Here is a 14,362-nt window from a genome sequence, read left to right on the forward strand (position 1 = left end):
CTTTTTTCGTAAGTGCAAATTTGCATAAGTCGGGTTTGTGTAACCCGAGGAGCATCTGCATAGTGAATTACATTAATAAGGAAGCAATTATGTCCTCCTTCACTGGGGTGGTTGCGAGGTACTCACACGAATGTAAAGGAAGCCATAGAGGTATCTAAAATAGATGGTTAAATGAGTTAGATTATAAGCTTTTGGGGGCAGAAATCATCTTTTTCTTCTGTTTTTGTACAGAGCCTACCACAATGGGGTGCTGGTGCATGAGTAGGCCTCTCAGGTGCTATGGTGCCAAGCATCACTGGTTTCTCTTTTAATGGTACGAAAAGCTACAGTTCCGAACACTGACACGATGCAGCAGGTTCACTCCTGTCCACCGGAACCAATAATGCTGACACTTGTGTTGTTGGCTATACCGGTATCAACGGTGAGAGAAGGTCCCTAGTAGCAGCAAATGCCTCCGGTGTGGTCGGTACCGACACCGTATCGGTTTTGTGCGGTGCCACCAATATAGAAGACTCTTCTGGAACCAGACTTGACGGTACCTGCTTATGTGCCAGTGTCAACTGTGCCATCTTCTGCAGTACCAAGACAGAGGAATGCTTTGTCTTAAACCATACTCAACTCTGTTCCCTACACGTGGCATCGGCACTGAGGATTGCCCCCATTTAGCAGGTTGTTTCTTATATCTTTTTCTAGGCACTGGGAATGGAGATAGGTGCTGGGACTCCACTTTGATCGGAGGAGCACTCCTTACCGACGCAGAGGCACTCGGTGCAGAGTCTGACCGGCCTGGATCAGATGGGGGTCTCAGTGCCCTTCCATGAGCAGGATCATCAGTCTGGCCTCTCAATCCTTCTTTGTGCAAGGCTTAAAGTCCTTTCAGACCCGGCAATGCTCCCCAATATGAGCTTCTCCTGGTCACTCCAAGCAGCTTGAGTGCAGGTCACTCGCCTTGTTGCAGAAGGTGTAGGGCTTAAAGCCCAGTGACCTACGCATCCCTCGGCACAAGTAAAAGTAACTAAAGCTAACCAATATGTACAATAACAAGGAAGGTCCACTGAGAGAATTGTCAATGCAAGGAGAGCAGTTCCAGAGACCGCCACGGGTGATAAGAAGGAACTGAGGGTGCACGAGCTTGTCTGGATGCTTTATATCAGTGCTAACGGTGCGTGGCGGCAGAAGACACTTGAGCAGCCCCAACAGGTACCACTGAGAGAAACATTTCTGGTGACAGTGCGTGGGAAACACACACACACACAGGAATGCACACGTGCAATCACTTGAAGAACCAGCAGAAGCAATCTCAGAACCGTTAGCAATTATCTTTCAGAACTCAAGGAGGATGGGTGACGTCCCAGAGGACTAGAGAAGGCCAAACATAGTACCTATGTTTAAAAAGGGGACCTAGGGAATTACAGACCAGTTAGCCTAACGTTGACACCTGGAATGATACTGAAACAAATTAATAAGCAATCAATTGCTAAGAGGATAATAAAATAATAGAATCATAGAAGATTAGGATTGCAAGAGACCTCAGGAGGTCATCTAGTTCAACCTCCTGCTCAAAGCAGGACCAACACCAACTAAATCATCCTAGCCAGGGCTTTTTCAAGCCGGGCCTTAAAAAATTCTAAAGATGGAGATTCCAGCACCTCCCGAGGTAACCCACTGCAATGTTTCACCACCCTTCTAGTGAAACAGTGTTTCCTAATATCCAACCTAGACTTCCTCCATTGCGCCTTGAGACTATTGCTCCTTGTTCTATCATCTGCCACCACTGAGAACAGCTGAGCTCCATCCTCTCTGGAACCCCCCTTCAGGTCGTTGAAGGCTGCTATCAAATCCCCTCCTCATTTTTCTCTTCTGTAGACTAAACAAGCCCACTTCCCTCAGTCTTTCCTCGTAAGCCATGTACCCCAGCCCCCGACCATTTTCGTTGCACTCCGCTGGACTCTTTCCAATTTGTTCACATCCTTTCTGTACTGGAGAGCACAAAACTAGACTCAATAATCAAGATGTGGCCTCATCAGTGTCAAATAGAGGGGAATAATCACTTCCCTCGATCTGCTGGCAATGCTCCTACTAATGCTCCTACAAAATGCCATTAACTTTCTTGGCAACAAGGGCACACTGTTGACTCATATCCAGCTTCTTATCCACTGTAAACCCCAGGTCCTTTTCTGCAGAACTGCTGCTTAGTCAGTTGGTCTCCAGCCTGTAGGACTTGGCACCTGTCCTTATTGAACCTCATCAGATTTCTTTTAGCCCAATCCTCCAATTTGTCTAGGTCACTCTGGACCCTATCCCTATCCTCCAGCATATCCAACTCTCCCCCCAGCTAAATGTCATACGCAAACTTGCAATCCATTCTATCATCCAGATCATTAATAAAGATGTTGAACAAAACTAGTCCCAGGACCAACTCCTGGAGCACTCTGCTTGATACCTGACATCAGGCCATTGATCACTACCCATTGTGCCCAATAATCTAACCAGCTTTCTGTCTACCATATAGTCAATTCATCCAATCCATACTTTTTTAACTTGCTGGCAAGAATACTGTGAGAGACCGTATCAAAAACTTTGCTAACGTCAAGGTACATCATGTCCACTGCTTTCCCCATATCCACAGAGCCTGTTATTGCATTATAGAAGGCAATCAGGTTGGTCAGGCATGACTTGCCCATGTTGACTGTTTCTGATCACCTTCCTCTCCTCCAAGTGCTTCAAAATTGATTCCTTGAGAACCTGCTCCATGATTGTTCCAAGGACTGAGGTGAGGCTCACCAGTCTGTAGTTCCCCAGATTCTCCTTCTTCCCTTTTTTAAAGATGGGCACTATATTTGCCTTTTTCCAATCGTCAGGGACCTCTCCCGACTGCCACAGGTTTTCAAAGATAGTGGCCAATGGCTCTGCAATCATATCAGCCAACACCCTCAGCACTCGCATCCGGTCCCATGGACTTGTGCATGTCCAGCTTTTCTAATAGTCCTCAACCTTTTCTTTCACCACTGAGGGCTGCTCACCTCCTCCTCATACTGTGCTACCCAGTGCAGCAGTCTGGGAGCTGACTTTGTGAAGAGCAAGGCAAAAAAAGGATTGAGTACTTCAGCTTTTTCCACACCATCCGTCACTGGGTTGCCTACCCCATTCAGTAAGGCTCCCACACTTTCCCTGACCTTTTTCTTGTTGCTAACATACCCATAGAAACCTTTCTTGTTACCCTTCACATCCCCTGCTAGTTGCAACTCCAATTGTGCTTTGGCCTTCCGGATTACACCCCTGCATGCTTGAGTAATATTTTTATACTCCTCCCTAGTCATCTGTCCAAGTTTCCACTTCTTGTAAGCTTCCCTTTTGCGTTTACACTCACCATTCTCTGTTAAGCCAAGCTGGTCACCTGCCATATTTGCTATTCTTTCTGCACATCGGGATGTCTGTTCCTGTGCTCTCAATAAGGCTTCTTTAAAATACAGCCAGCTCACCTGGACTCCTTTCCCCTCATATTAGCCTCTCAGGGGATCCTGCCCATCAGTTCCCTGAGGGAGTCAAAGTTTGCTTTTCTGAAGTTCAGGGTCCATATTTTGCTACTCTCCTTTCTTCCTTTTGTCAGGATCCTGAACTCGACCATCTCATGGTCACTGCTGCCCAGGTTGCCACCCACTTCTACTTCCCCTACCAATTCTTCTCTGTTTGTAAGCGACAGGTAAGAGGAGCACGGCCCCTAGTTTAAAAAGGGGACCTAGGGAATTACAGACCAGTCAGCCTAATGTTGACAGCTGGAATGATACTGAAACAAATTAATAAGCAATCAATTGCTAAGAGGATAATAAAATAAAAAACTTCCTGGATTGCCTGTGCACTGCTGTATTGCTCTGCCAGCAGATGTCAGGGTGATTGAAGTCCCCCATGAGAACCAGGGCCTGTGATCTGGAAACAACTGTTAGTTGTCCAACGAAAGCCTCGTCTATCTCATCCTTCTGGTCTGGTGGTCTATAGCAGCCACCCACCACAATATCACCCTTTTTGTTCTTGCTTCTAAACTTAACCCAAAGACTCTCAACTGGCTTTTCTCAAGTTTTATAGGGTTATAAGGAATAGCCAGCATGGATTTGTCAAGAACAAATCATGCCAAACCAACCTAATTTCCTTCTTTAACAGGGTAACTGGCATAATGGATGGCAGGGGGAAAGCAGTAGAGGTAATATATCTTGATTTTTAGTATGGCTTTTGACATGATAGTCTCCTAAGCAAACTAGGGAAATGTGGTCTAAATGAAATTACTATAGCGTGCATGCACAACTGGTTGAAAAACCATACTCAAAGATTGTTATCAATGGTTTGCTATCAAATTGTGAGGCTATACTTAGTGGGGTCCCACGGGGTCAGTTCTGAGACTTATACAATTAAATATTTTCATAAATTAGCTGGACAACTGCATGGAGAATATGCTTATAAAATTTGCAAATAACTTCAAGATGGGAGGACTTGCAAACACTTTGGAGAACAGGATTAGAATTCAAGATGATCTTGATAAATTAGAGAACTGGTCTGAAATCAACAAGATGATATTCAGTAAAGACAAGTGCAAAGTACTTCACTTAGGAAGCAAAGAATCAAATGAACAACTACAAAATGGGGAATAATTGGCTAGACAGCGGTACTGCTGAAAAGGATCTGCGGGTTATAGTGGATCACAAATTGAATATGAGTCAATGTGTTGCAGTTTCAGAAAAGGCTAATATCATTTTGGGGTAATTAACAGGAGTGTTGTAATGTATGACATGGGAGGTAGTTGTCCCACTCTACCTGTTACTGGTGAGGACACAGCTTTGTCCAATTCAGGGCACCACACTTTAGGAAAGATGAGGACAAACCAGAAAGAGACCAAAGGAGAACAACAAAAGGGACAAAAGGTTTAGAAAACCTGACCAATGAGGAAAAGGTAAAAAAATTGTGCATTTTTAGTTTTGAAGGGGAACCTAATAACAGTCTTCAAATATGTCAAGGGCTGTTATAAAGAGGAGGGTGATCAACTGCTCTTCATTTCCACTGAAGATAGCACAAGATGTAAGGGACTTAATCAGCAGCAAAAGATACTTAGGTTAGATATTACAAAAAAATTTCTACTCTAAGAGTATTTAAGTTCTGGAATAGGCTTCCCAGGGAAGTTGTGGCATCCCCATCATTGAAGATTAAGAACAGGTTGGATGAACGCTTATCAGGGATGGTTTAGATTAGTGATCCCCAAAGTTTTCAGCATCACCCCCTGCTTATCCCTGTCGGTGCCAGGGCCAGGAACAGGGCCACGGCTCAGGATGGTGGGAGATGTGGAAAGGGGTAAGGGAGCTGAGGCTGGGGCCACAGCTGGGGGTGGGTCTGGGGCCAGGAACAGAGCCGTGGCCAGGAACCAAGGCTAGGGGCATGGCCAGAGTAGAGCTGTGAGTGGGGTGGGGTGGGGTGGCGCTCCCTCTCTGCCACAGGCCCCATCATGCCCCCTCCGAACGTTCCTCCATGCCCCCCTAGGGGAGCTTGTCCCACAATTTGGGGACCTCTAGTCTATATTTACATGATCCTTCCTCAGCGCAGAGGGCTGGACTTGGTGACCTCTGCTCCAGCCCTACAGTGCTATTATTCTGTGATTTCCAAAAGACTATTAAAGGAGGGCAGGCTTCATAGTGTAGCATGAATTGAATATGCTCATGCTTTTATTTTACCTCTGAAAATATCCAATTTTAAAAAATTCTGTAAAAATGCATTTAATTTTTCAAAGATTAAGAAATGCAGCGCAAACTAGAATGGCTTTCATGTTAACAGAAAAAAAGAAAGTTAGCACCAATCTTCAAGGCTGTTTGATGCACTACAGTCATCAATAATTTCCAAACCCATATGTTAGAAATATATTCATCCCTTGATAGAGGAGAAGTAAAACACAATGTGCTCTGCACTGTTAAATATATTTTAAAATTGACTCAGCAATATATAGGAAACCTCATCCAATCTTTTAATGAGTCTACTGTTTTCTGTCTGCCTGATCTGAAACTCCGTTCTTTGATATTCAGATGAGTAATGTTGGGTTTTGTTATTACAATCATGAATTTTCATCAGATTATGGGATGTTTTTACATCATCAAATAAGGTCTTAATACAGGCAGTTAAAAACATGTATCTTTAATACTGAATACTGGTCAAGGCCAACATATCATATAAATGAGGATCAACTGCAAGGCTTGATGTCTATAAATGCCAACAAAACACTTCAATGTTTCTTGGTCAAAACAGAAATGACCACCAGGCTAAATCATAATCATTCAAAATACTCTGAGTAACTAAGTACTCTATTCAACACAACACTAAGGCCTGCTCTACAGTTACAAGCTTTGCCAGCATAGCTATGTCAATAGTGTGACTGGGATGGGGTGTACTCCCCACTCCAGCTCTGAGATGGGCCCAATCAGCCAATTCAGTGGCAAACAAGGGAGATTTAGGCTGTGCAGCGAGCTTTGTGAGGGAACAGGCAGGGTTTACATAAAGCCAAGGGCTGCAGGGTGAAGAGCACAGTCATTCTCCCCTGAGACCTAGTAAATCCTCAGAGACAGGGGTCTGACGAGAATGAGTGGAAGCAGAATAGGAAGTAGTCCAGGGGAAAAAGGAGTAAGGTTAGAGAACCAGCAGACCTTGACTACTTAGTAAAGGGCTCTGAACTGGAAGCTAGAGTACAGGGCGGGCCTGGGTTTGCCTACCAGTGTCATAAACAGATAGCTAAGGGTTAATGTCTCTTTCACCTGGAAAGAAGTAATCTAAACCACCTGACCAGAGGACCAATCAGGAAACAAGACTTTTTCAAATCTGGGTGGAGGGTTTGTAGTGTGTGAGTCCTTTGTCTTGAATCTATCTCTCTCGGCTGTGGGAGGACTTCTGTTTCCTGCTTTCTAATCTTCTGTTTCCAAGTTGTAAGTACAAAATATAGTAAGGCAGTAAGGTTTCTATTGGTTTTCTTTTGTATTTACATGAATATAGTTGCTGGAGTGCTTTGAATTGTATTCTTTTTGAATAAGGCTGTTTATTCAATATTCTTTTAAGCAAATGACCCTGTATGTGTCACCTTCCTACAGAGACACCATTTTTATGTATTTTTCTTTCTTTTTATATAAAGCTTTCTTTTTAAGACCTGTTGGAGTTTTTCTTTAGTGGGAAATTCCAGGGAATTGGGTCTGTACTCACCAGGGAATTGGTGGGAGGAAGAAGTCAGGGGAAACTGTGTGTGTGTTAGATTTACTAGCTTGATTTTGCATTCCCTCTGGGTGAAGAGGGAGGTAATTCTGTTCTCCAGGACTGGGAATGGGGAGGGTGGAGTCCCTCTGTTTAGATTCACAGAGCTTGTGTCTGTGTATCTCTCCAGGAGCACCTGGAGGGGGAAAGGGAAAAGATTTATTTCCCTTTGTTGTGAGACTCAAGGGTTTGGGTCTTGGGGTCCCCAGGGAAGGGTTTCGGGGGGACTAGAGTGCCCCAAAACACTCTAATTTTTTGGGTGGTGGCAGCAGTACCAGGTCCAAGCTGGTAACTAAGCTTGGAGGTTTTCATGCTAACCCCCATATTTTGGACGCTAAGGTCCAAATCTGGGACTAGGTTATATGACAACCAGCCTCTGAGGAGTTGTACTGCTTGGGGCAGTGAATTAAAAGAATGTCTGAGTCACTGCAGGAGGGACAGGGTCAGGGCAAATGGCGTGAAAACTGCCTGACGCCATTTGAATAGAAGAAACTTTGAAGTATCTCACTCTGGAAGGGGAAGCTACTTAGTGACCTGGTCGGAGGGCCAATCACGAAGAGAAAGCTGCAGCTCCTGGAGCAAGAGAGGGGCTACAAAGTGTGAGAGAGAGAGTGTGATGGAGTGAAACCACTGGAAAGGGGTGTTGGCCATGTAGAGCTAATCCCCACAACAGCCAGGAGGAGGCGCCGTCAAGCGGTGAGTAGAGCATCTCACCACAATGACACTGGTAAACCAAGTGCCAGCTCTTGCAAAGGCTTTAGGTCTCAGCTGAGCATGGACAAAGTCATTGCTGGAAACCAGTCTGTTTCACCTGAGTGTTAGTATGGTTAAAATGGGTACTGAACTTATAACGTGTTTAGACTTTATGACATGCTTGTAAACTGCTGCATGCATTAATCTCACTTATACGATTCTCTATCATGTGCTGTAAGTTTTTGCTTTATAATTGTAAAAAATGTTTGCCCTGAAACTGTCAGCCTATCAGAAGGGATTGTCTCCTGCTCATTAAGACGACTATCAAAACTAAATGGGCCTTTGTGGGACACCACAATACAAAGACATTATTAGCTGTCCCTCCACACCCATGAAGAGGCTACATGCAAAAGACTCATCCCATCAGTTTGAATTCTGAAAGAAGGAAATAAAGATAGTGAAGAAAATGTTTCTTCTCTTTTTGTCGATTGGTTTCTCATAGGGCTGGAGCCACGAAATAGAAGTAGAGATCCCCAGGGACAATCTAGATTAGCCCTGAAAGACTTTCAGTGCTGACAGACTGCTACAACTCTGTCACCTTTTGGAACCATAGACTGTAACTCATTTGTGTACATAGATTTTCCTGCTTTAACCTGTAAATAACTCTCTCACTTCTTTTTTCCTAGTTAATAAATCCTTTGTTGGTTTACTATAGGATCATCTACCAGTGTTGTCTTTGGTGCGAGAGCCGAGATACAAATTGACCAGGGGTAAGTGACTAGTCTCTTGGGACTGGAAGCAAATCAGCATCTTTTGTGATCTTTGGTGCATATGTAACACTGACAGACCCTGGTCACTGGTGGGCAGGATCGAACCTGGCGTCTCTAGAGCTTAGTCCATGAGCCTCTGGAACTTACCACCTAAGCTAAAAGCCATATGGCTGTTAGCTAAGGCTGCAGAGCAGACTCATTAATCTCTTTCTTAGTGGTCTCGGTGTCACTAGATAAAAGATAGAGCACCACACCCATGAGGTGTGTGGGTTACACATAGCAACCAACTATCACTAAGTGTAGCTTGCCTGGATGGCAAGACAGTCTAGTGAATTCTAGTCTAGAATGCCCAAGGGACTATCTGTGACTCCATGGTAAGACTATAAAGAGTGCTTCAGGAGTGCTCATTTGTTACTGGGTTGGTGAAATCTAATTACAGAACATACAACCAGTTTGGGATGTCTGCCCTGAGGTTGGCACTCACAGTCGTGAACCATTCCAGACAGCATAACAAGTAGGAACATGATTTTTTTGCAGATATAGCTACGCCAGCAAAAGCCCTCATAAAGACACAGTTATATGGGCAATAGTCTGTTTGCAACACAGCTTATTTCTCTCCAGAAACTGGTATAAAATATACTGTCAAAATGACTTTTTCTGCCAATATAAATTGCATCTGCAATAGGAAGGTTTAACAGTATAGCCCCACCTGTATAGCTACACCATCGAATCTTTTAAATGTGGACAAGACCTCAGTATAGACAAGACCTCTGTACTGGTCTGTGTCATCCAATTCTAGGGCACAATCCTGAGCCACCTTACACAAGGATGTAAGGGTGTGAAAAGCACCATAAATGCTGGGGGGATTTTCTGTAGTGGGGGTGGAGAAAGCAAAAAAAACAATGTTCTAAAAGGGCCCTTTTGCTTCAACACATCATGGATATGACCCGCACAGCAGATCTCCGCAAAGGACTGCAGGGAAAGAGTGGACATATCTCATGGGCCTGCACTGAAACCACACAGCCTGAAACCATGGCTGTAGGACCCAACCAGCAGACTGCATCTGCTACTCTCCACCAGTGGCATATTATCACCTAGGCCAACAAGGCTAGGGTGGCAAATTTATAATAGCAGCATTTTTGTAACTACGACATTTTTGCACAAGCCCACTGTCTGTCAGATGCCTGTACACAGGCGCCAACTTTTGTCAGCGCCAGTGGGTGCTCATGCCCCCCCCGGCCCCGCCCCAACTCCACCCCTGCCCCAGAGTCCCCACCCTAACTCTGCCCCTATTGGATCCCTCCCCAAATCCCTGCCCTGGCCCCACCTCCTCCCCCAAGTGCGCCACATTCCCTCGCTTCCCCTCTCCCTCTCAGGTTTGCCGCATGAATCAGCTGTTTCTCGGTGTTCTGGGAGAAGCAGAACTCAGTGGCACACTCAGGGGAGGAGAAGGAGCGGAGGTGAGCTGGGGCGGGGAGGCAGTGTGGGGAGCTGCTGGTGGAAGAAATTAAGTTCATATGGGGGTGGCAATTATTTCAGGGCCATTAATCCGCCACTGCTCCCCACATACCCATACTTTTGGAGATAAAGCAAAGAAAAAACGTTGACTTCTTAAGAATAAGTACGGACAGTTTTATGTTTTATACAATAGAAACCTGTGTGGTTTTCACTAACTTACTTCTTTGATTATGCTGTTTCAGTGTGTCTCAGTCTCAGTTTTCTTTCTGCAAAACAATGAACAAAACAAAAAAAGATTGTTAGAAATGCAGTTGCCAAAACAAATTACATTTTATTTGACATTTGCCCTCTCCCTTATTATTGATATTTTATGTTTTAATTATACTGTGCACTAGAAAATTATTCCATTACTGATGTGTTATTAAATGAATGGTTTTGTAGACAGAGAAGTTTCATAAAGCAGGAATCAATTTTGTCAGGAGGGATTGTGGAGAGAGTTTAGTAATCTGAGCATGACACCCAGAAAATCCCAGATTCTACTCCAGACTTTGCCATGATATGCTGTGTGGCCAACGCCAACTGACTTCCTTTCTCTATGCTTTAGTTTCGGTGTGTGTGAAATAGGGATTACAAACAATCCCTGTGAGATAGTACAAGTGCTCTGAACATGTAAAGTGATATATAAAATCCCTGCAAAAGGAATCATATTATTTCCTCTTGCCAGTTCAAATTTCTTGTTTATTCACAGAGCTGATACAGCACTAATAGCAACAGCAAACACTCCCCCACTGCCCCACTAATGTGCCTCAGTGCTAACCTGGTGGAACCATTCTATGAGAGAGCAGTCAGTTTCAACAGTTCAGTCATTAGCCTCTGCTGAGATTCCTAACAAGGGTGCCTATTGAGTGGAGGTGGTTCGGGATTTGGACACATATACTGAGGTAAGTATCATGCTTTGGATGGTAATGACTTCTGATCATTACTAACCAAGACCAGATCTCAACCACCACTCTGAAACTAATATTCTGTGTCCCCAACATTGTTTCCTTTTAACCACGCAGCAGTAATCAAATCTCTGGCACAAGCACAAAATCTTAACTCTCTAAAGATTCATGGGATTCTAGGAAAGAATTATGCAAAGCAAGGGAGATGCAAGCATGCATCATATTAACTAGTAACAGAAGAAGAATAGGCACAAATTCCATTACAGAGTGCCAGATTGGTGGAAATGCTTCCCACATCCCCCCTCAAAAAACTGTACTCTTCGAAGAGTGCAGCCAGTTCTTTATGTAAATGTGTCTGTAAAATCTGATAAGTACAAAGAAATGCACATTGGCAAAAATAATCCCAACTACAAATATAGAAGTGACGGATTGTGAATTAGCTGTTATCACTCAAGAAAGAGTTTTTGGTGTCACCATGGATAGCTGTCTGAAAACTTCAGCTCAATGCACAGCAGCAGTCAGAAGGGCTCATAGAATGTTAAGGACTATTAGGAAAGGGATAGAAAATAAAATAGAAAAATATCAAAATGCCACTATATAAATCCACGGTACACTCACACCTTGAATAGTGTCCAGTTTTGCTCATCCCATCTCAAAAAGGAGATGGTGGAACTGGAAAAGGTTCAGAGAAGGGAAATGAAGACGATCAAGAGTATGAAACCACTTCCATACAAGGAGAGACTAACAACAGTAGAGCTGTATCAGGGAGATATGATAGAGGTCTACAAAATCAAGAATAGTATGGAAAATGCCAAAGATGTACAGATCAAAGACATAGATGTCTTCAGTCGGGGAATAAGCACAAGAAGGAAGAGAAAAAATCTTAGAAAACTATTATCCTGTTAACGAAAGCTAATTGGTTAGTTCCTTGATAATAAGGAAAGAGTAAAAGAAACAAATGATACAGCAATATGCAGAAGGAATAATATTTCCAAACGTGAGGGCTCTCAGAGTTTCTTCCCTGTGAGATTAGCTGCCGTTGAACATCAGTTATTACTTTTAGTAGCATGCATACCTACAGTTCAGGATTATGATTTTTAAAATTAGAACAAATTAATTACTTTTCAGTGTTTGCACAGACTTAACAAAACAAGGAGCAATGATTTACTGTTGTTTAGGAATCAAAAAAACAAAATATATAAAATACAGTCTCTACCCCAAAAAGATTACAATCTAAAAAATAAACAGAGATCACGTACAAGGAAGACTAGACATGGAGATAACTGAGGCTTTGACTACACTACAGAGAGTTTTGTCGACACAAGTTAAGCTGACAATCAACAACCAGTATAATTACATCGCTCGTGCATGTTCATGCTACTTTCCTTCTGTTGGCAGAGTACATCCACACTTGGCGCTCTAGCATCAACAGAGAGAGTAGTGTAGGTAGCTATCCCACTACACTACTTGCCATCTTCTGCAGCTAAGAGTTGTGGGAAGGCAGAGTGGATCACAGTGCATCATGGGTGCAGGCTCACCATCCCATGATGCAGTTCTTTCCATCCCAGCATTCCATGGGCTTCTGACTGCATTTTGCAGCATTTTTCAGTGGCCCCTATTTATTGTGTGCACGCCATCTCTCTCTGGAAGGATGGATCCCGCACTGCTCTCTACTGTTGTGGTCACTGTTCTGAACACATTGTGGATGATCATGCAGTATATTATGAGCTCTGAATTTGAACAGGAATCAGAGTTGTCTGACCTGCTGCGTGCCGTGGAAAGAAACAACATCAGATTACTTTTAGCATTCACAGAACAGCTGAACATGGTGGACCGTCACTTTTGGGCTCGGGAAAGTAGCATTGGCTCTTGAGATCGCACTGTTATGGAGGTCTGGGATGAAAATCAGTGGCTGCAGAACCTTCGCATGTGCAAAGCCGCCTTTTCAGAACTGAGTGCAGAGCTCACCCCGGCACTGTAGCAGGACACCAAAATGAGAGCTGCCCTCTCAGTGGAGAAGAGCGTGGAGATCACTGCATGGAAGCTTGTGACTCCAGACTGCTACCAGTCAATTGCAAATCAATTTGGAGTCAGGAAGTTGACTGTTGGGGCTGTGTTAACAGATGCGTGTAGGGCCATTAATTGTATCCTGCTATGAAGGATTGTGACTCTTGGCAATGTGCGCGAAATAGTAGATGGCTCTGCAGCAATGGGATTCCCTAGCTGCGGAGGGATGATAGATGGCATGCGTATTCCAATTTTGGCCCCAGACCATCTAGTGACCGAGTACATCAATCGAAAGGGGTACTTCTCTATGAAATTGCAGGCGCTGGTGGATCACCGTGGGCATTTCACTGACATCAATGCAGGGTGGCCCAAGAAGGTGCGTTATGCATGCATCTTCAGGAACAGTGGCCTGTACAGAAAGCTACAAGCAGGGACTTTCTTTCCAGGCCAGAAGATTCCAGTGGGGGATGTTGAAATGCCCACAGTGATCCTGGGAGACCCAGAGTACCCCTTACTCCCATGGCTCATGAAGACTTACACGGGAAACGTGGACAGCAGCAAGGAGTGCTTCAACAACAGGCTGAGCAGGTGCAGAATACCGAGGAATGTGGCTTTGGCAGATTAAAAGAGCAGATTAGACCTAAATGGTTATATCAGCCTGCTGTGCATTCCATATTTGTTAGGCTAAGGGTGAAAAGTTTCCCCTGAAGTGGGGAAATATTGCTGCAATAGTGAAAAACAGGATAGCTCAGGTGTTTATGTCTCTACCCACTGGCTGGAGGGCTTACTACAGAGTTTAACTATATTTGAAAATTAATCTGTAAGTTTTTTTTAGGGCAACTACCCAAGTCCCACAGAGACAGTAGTTGGCTAGATGCAGTGTGATCCTAATACAAATAAAATACTCAGTAATTTTCTAACTGTGCATATTTTAACCACTTTGGACCAAATTTATCCTGATGTAAATTCCACTGAAGTCTCACTATAATTTACATTAGACACATTCATATATATTGTACTGAGTAAATTTTACATCATTAAAGCCCTAAAATAAAATATCTGAAAAATCTTTCTATTGTTCTTCATCTCATATTGGGTTTGGTGGAAATCACTTATGTTTATATTAAATTATAGGTGGAGCTGGTAGGGACACATTTCATTTTAGGTTGTCTAATACTTTCCATTATAAACACCCTATTTTCAGTTTCTTATAATATGGAC

The 14,362-nt window shown here is 43.7% G+C and overlaps 1 long non-coding RNA gene across 5 annotated transcripts in view; it reads right to left on the reverse strand.

Moving 5' to 3' along the window:
• LOC115656796 overlaps positions 1-14,362 on the reverse strand; it is a 223,131-nt gene that overhangs the window by 100,426 nt on the left and 108,343 nt on the right. For all 5 annotated transcript variants that reach the window (XR_004001766.1, XR_004001758.1, XR_004001780.1 and 2 more), the window contains one exon: positions 10,411-10,456. This is a non-coding gene — a long non-coding RNA (uncharacterized LOC115656796). The remainder of the gene's footprint in view (positions 1-10,410; positions 10,457-14,362) is intronic.

The sequence above is a fragment of the Gopherus evgoodei genome, chromosome 1 (assembly GCF_007399415.2).
Source record: "Gopherus evgoodei ecotype Sinaloan lineage chromosome 1, rGopEvg1_v1.p, whole genome shotgun sequence".
Lineage (NCBI taxonomy): Eukaryota > Metazoa > Chordata > Testudines > Testudinidae > Gopherus > Gopherus evgoodei.